The sequence below is a fragment of the Podarcis tiliguerta genome, assembly GCF_965153285.1.
Source record: "Podarcis tiliguerta genome assembly, chromosome: 1".
Classification (NCBI taxonomy): domain Eukaryota; kingdom Metazoa; phylum Chordata; class Lepidosauria; order Squamata; family Lacertidae; genus Podarcis; species Podarcis tiliguerta.
In genome coordinates this window covers 33,792,543-33,798,542 of record NC_139534.1, presented here as the reverse complement: position 1 = coordinate 33,798,542, position 6,000 = coordinate 33,792,543, and positions in this window count along the sequence as shown.

Here is a 6,000-nt window from a genome sequence, read left to right as displayed (position 1 = left end):
ACTTAGGAAACAATTTTGGGACTCCCCATAATAGCTGGTTTGGACTTGTGTGTTCAATGCATTCATCTATATTCAAGACCGGGTGTACAATCTTCATATATTTATGTGCATGAACCTAGATGCGTAGTACCCCAGGGTATGTTAGATATAATTCTGCAGGAACTTCTACTACTTGAACCATAACAAAATGAATGAAATTGTCACAAGTGGATGATGTCTCTTGGTTCGGCTTAACTTGGATGCGCCTTCCACTCATTTTTGTGGGATTCTTGACTGAGGATGCTTGTCAGATCCAAAGGAAAGTTGGCAAAATCTGGAAGAGTTAATGCTACAGCAAAATCCATTTTTACCACACATTCAGTTAAGGATAGTACTTTAAGAATACATAAAATGAAGAAGAGAAGCAAGGAGAAAATGGTTTTATGCCTGACAGGTGCATATTAATGTGTTTCAATTCCAGACTCCATCCTGGCTCTGTGAAACTGTGGTATTACTTCAACTTGTACATCTGGTGCTTTCTGTTTTACTCCTCCTCTAGTGAGAATATCTGAGCTGTCAAGAGTTTTCCTGTTCAGGAGAATATTAAATAATTAGTGTAATTTCCCATCCTTGCAATTGAATTTCAACAATTGTTTCTGTGGTCTTTAACTATGATGTGTGCTGTGTAGATGTAGTAGCCTTTGTATGATTAAATCTCTCTTTTTCCATATTTCCCAGGAGTGCTTGTCTCTTTCCATTTATCCTAGTGTGACAATTCAGAGTATAGAAGTTGCTATACACAAAACTAAAATAATTTAACTGGGTATTAGCACCAAGGAAAACAGATTTACAGACATCACACTTCTGTTTGCAGGCAATAGAAAGGACCCTTTGAGCATTTTTTTTTTTGGGGGGGGGGGTACAATCTGGGTGATGGAGTTGCCACAGAAGTGATTACACTCACTTTCCCCACCCTCCTGACATACATTCCAATCTTACTCCTGCCTGCTCATCCAAAACAATCCAGGAAACTTTGCCCTTGATCAGAATTGGCTATGTTCGCCCACACTGATGCTGTCACAATATCAAAACTTACTGGTCATTTGGCATATATTTATTTAGGGCTGGGGAAGTAGATCTCACCCTTCCATTGTCAAAACAGCACTCAGGGCAACTTGTGCCATTCAACAACAACAACAACATACTCCCTGTTCCATAAAACATTAAACAATAATAAAAACCAAGACAACTGCAGCAGATAAAACCAATCCCCAAGCAGCTTGGTTAGTCAGTAAAATATTAGACAGGCATGGTAAAAGCCAGCTTAAGTAATAATAATAATAATAATAATAATAATAATAATAATAATAATTTATTATTTGTACCCCGCCCATCTGGCTGGGTTTCCCCAGCCACTCTGGGCGGCTTCCAACAAAGATTAAAAATACATTAAATACATTTAAATACTTAAATACCTTTAAAATACCTTAAAATGTCACACATTAAAAACTTCCCTGAACAACCTGAGGGCAGAAACAACCTGGATGGCAGAAAACAGATAAAGAGGGGACAAAGGGAACTTCCAAGGGAAGAATTCTCCAGTTTGGGTGCAGTTGCAGAGAAGATTCTCTCATGCAACCAAACCAATCTTTCCATACTGGGATGCAGAGATGAAGTTCCCAATTAGACCTCAGGAAGGGAGGAGGAGGATGGTGTAGGTGGATACTACCCATTATGTAACCTGAGCCTGCTCCAAGCCTTTGAGGAATGCAAAGGTGATGACCAGCAGCACCTTCTACTGTCCCCAGAAGTAAAGTGGTGGTAACCAGTGCAACTGTCACAATGTCATTACATTCATAAAGCGATTGCTGATAGGCTGAGATCAGGCTGTGAAAAACAAGATGCCTGTGTGAAGACAACAAATCATAGCAAAGGAGCTGCCCAAAGGAGTAGCAACTAGAGGCTTGAAAGGTTTGACATGGTAAGCGTTTGGAGATCTTTTGACCCTGGAATCTCCTTTTGGATGCATAAAATGTTCACCCAGGAGCATCTGAGAGCTCTTGCTGTGTTTTCATCCTGCATATCACAACTGGAAGAGTTCCTATCTGTCTTATAGGTGGAATATCAAAGGGCTCTCCATTTACTCCAACAGGGCCTGTCCTGGAAGAGAATTATGCTTGCTCGATTCAACTGCGCTATCTGTAGCTCAAGCCATTTCTACAGTGCATAGCACAACATGAAGATTTTTCAGCTTTGATGTCTCTTTGTCAGACCCCTTTAGCCGTTGAATAAATCAAGACCTGTTTACATTTCTGTTCGGCTTCATTTCCATCTCGTTTAACATGTGAGGGGAATGTAAATGCATTCACCTTTCAAGGAAGCTCTCTCTTCTGTTGACAGCATGTTTGATTCAGTACAAACACTACACTCGAGCTGCTAATAGCTATGTTGAACTGTGCAACTCTCGGTCCTCGTGTTTCTGAAATTGGCTGCCATAATTGGCATTATATTTTAGTACTGTATCAGTAGGATGTCCTTCTGTTGTCTGACATACAGCCTGTTTATCTTACAAGCTAAAAGGACAGCTTTGCAAGTGTTCAGATGCGATGTGTCTCTATCTCTAGACAAATGTCTATTTCCCTGCAGCATACAGACACATATTCCTGGGGTGAGGGCAGCTCCTGGAGCAGGGATGAGGAACCTGCGGCCTCCAGCTGTTGTTGGACTACAACTTCCATGATCCCTGACCATACTGGCCATACTGGCTGGAGCTGATGGGAGTTGGAGTCCACAGATTCACCATTCTTAACCAAGCACCTTCTCTATAGAAATACTTGTTCGGCCAAGATATTAGAGTTCGCTGGTTCTAAATATGTGCAACTAGAAACCATTATCATAAAATCATCATGTCATTATCCACGGGCAAGATCATTATCACGATTGACCTGGTGGGCCTAATTTGACAGGTGGGGATTGCTGCTCACCTGCCAGACACATGACATCATTATGGCATCACATGATTGGCAGATGGGTGGGCCACAGCTGCCTTTGCAAAGCTCCCTAGGCTCAGCACCCATTGCGGTAGAACTGGTCATGCTGCCCTAAATCTGCCTCTGTTTGTTTGATTTTCTGTTATTTAAGATTCTTCCTGTGGTTTTGTTTGTTGCTTGGATTATTTTAAACAGATTTTAAAAAATCAACTTTTAATTTAATTTGTAGTATATCGTTGAATGTTTTGCTGTGTGTTTAGATGTCAAAACTGGACTGCTATGTGAAGTCCTCTGTGATTTCTTTTGGTTTAGCAATCACAAAGCGTGTTCTCCTTCATGGAAAGCACGTGTTGTGGTGGGGGCTGACAGGCCACCCCTCTATTGCTGGGTGGGATCGTTTAGATGGCCATTGGCAATGATTGGGCTGTTTGGGTTACTGGGGAAATTTTGATGTTGCCAATTAGTAGGATGGACCAAAGGTTTTATTATATACAGGGCATGCAGCATTGAGCGTTCTCTTTTGCTGTGTGCACCGGATCACCCACCCTCCCTCTCTAACTTAGGGCTCTTGCGTTTGACCTTGCTATGCCTGTCATGGGGTCGTCTGCTTTTGGGGCAGGGGCCTGGTAGGAATTTTGTCCATTTGGCTGATTGGCTGGTGCCATTTGGTTTTTGCCTACTGTGTAGCAAATCGTCACAACTTGTAAGGTTGTGGTAGGCATTGGCTAAAAAATTGGTTGGTGGAGGGGTAAGGATTGGCGGTGCCTGCCCCTCCAATGCTGCTGCTGCAAGGGAACTCAGTTAAAGGAATTCAGGGGCTCACCATTCTTTCGTCTGAATCCCTGGCGTGGGGCTTGGAGCGTGCAAGCCCCTGGGAGCATGCGGGGAGAAGTGAGGGACTGGTGCCCGGCTCCATTTTCTCCCCAATATTGTTTTCCCTTACTGGTTTTCACTGGAATCCGGAAGTCAGTTCTGTCCCTGGGCAGGGACAGATAGTCAGAACCAATGCCTAAGCAACCACTCACGTTTATGTATTTTAATAAAGTTGTGGCCAAAATTATGCCAAAAACCTTAAACAAAAATTCTGTGTGAATTTGGGGATGGCTTGGGGGACCTCGACACACAAACATATATACATAAACTTCATGGACTAACAACCATTTTGATGCAAAATAAAGCCTTGCATTCACTGGAACAGCTATGTAAGAAACACACCCTTGTTAATGTGAAATGTGAAATCTACTGACGTTGCAGCACGATGAGGAACCTCATTGTTCTGGCTTACTTTATAATACAATTTCCACAGTTGTGTCTGCAGCAAAATGATAAGGCATGGGCTTATTGCACATTTTAACTTGATTTCTCACTTTAAAAATCTCATTTGTGTGCAGTGCTTGGGATTGGCACTTATTTCAGCATGTGGAGGTCCAGGACAGAGCATTCATCTTTGGCATTAGCTCAAAAGCTTGGTACGAAATCCCAGATACATTTGCTTTGGCTAGCAGTTTATAACCAAGATTATTATTTGCTTGAAATTCAGATATGTATAGCTCAATGGGATATGTTTAAAAAGTGCAAAGACCACCAAAAGAATTTAATAAAGCATTTTCCCTCTCTCTCCTAGCTTCAGACAAATGCAGAGAGTGTCCTCGTGCAAAAATTAGGTCATCAGCACAATACCACCATTTGGAAGTGAACACAGGCAATCAGATGCAAAGGCTGGCAAGCACCTCCGTGCCTTCAACAGTTGTATAAAAGAGGGAACGTGGGGTTTGTGTTGCTGCACCAAGTGAAATTCTTTCATCTCCATGACTGCTGAAAGCGCAGGAGCCTTGTCCTTATTTACATCTGGTCAGCCTAATGTAAATTGGCACGAACAATTTAAAAATAGAGCAATCTGACTGAAAGGGTTTAAGCTGCTGGGGAATCGGAATTAGACTTCAGTGCTTATCTAGCTCTGCTTATTGGAAGAAATGAAGCCCAAACTACAGCAATACTGAATTGCTGTGAACAAACTAACAATTTGGGATTGGCTAAGCATGCACGTTCAGGAGCGCAGCTTGCCTAAACAACAGTCTATGGTAGATAATGAGCCATTTCTCTTTTCTTTTCTTCCCAGAGCATTGATGGTGGTGCCAATGTAATGGTCCCATCTTTTCCGCTGCTGTGCCACAAAGACAAGCTGCAAACTGGTCTGCTTGGTCTTTGGTCTTCTTGGGTTTGTTTATGAGGGTTGATGATATCACATCTGGGGAAGGTATTGTTTGCCCAGGCAAAGGTTTGTGGAGGAAGCAGTGGAGTCAAGCCAGGCTAACTCATTCCTACAGCAGACCAGTCCTTGTGGATGTGAAAAATACCAACATGGAAAAACAAGGTCCAGCTTAGTTCTGCCTTCCCTGACATCCTCTAGATCACTGTTTGTCAGGAGTCCAGTCCCCGGCTTGATAACACAGTGAGCGTAGTTAATTTAAAAAGATGCTTTATTGTCAAAACAGATAGCTCCAAACAGCTTAACACAGCCTCCGCCATCATCAGTCATGATGACCCTTCTGAAGACCGCCTCCCACGTGACCAGAAGCAACTGAACTTTCACTTCTTAGGTCTTTTGTTTTTCTTCCTGTCTTGCAGCCCTGCCATTCGTCGAGACCTCAGAGAGAGTGGGTCACTTCCCGCCTCTTCCCCATTCTCTGAGAGGCTGTTTCTTAACTCTTTCTTGCCTGTTTGTGCTTCCGGTGAGATTGACTGCATTCTAGCCAGCTCTCAGAGAGCCAGTGTGGTGTAGTGGTTAGAGCGGTAGTCTCATAATCTGGGGAACTGGGTTCGCGTCTCCGCTCCTCCACATGCAGCTGCTGGGTGACCTTGGGCCAGTCACACTTCTTTGAAGTCTCTCAGCCCCACTCACCTCACAGAGTGTTTGTTGTGGGGGAGGAAGGGAAAGGAAAATGTTAGCCGCTTTGAGACTTCTTAAAGGGACTGAAAGGCGGGATATCAAATCCAAACTCTTCTTCTTCCTCTTCTTCTTCTTCTTCTT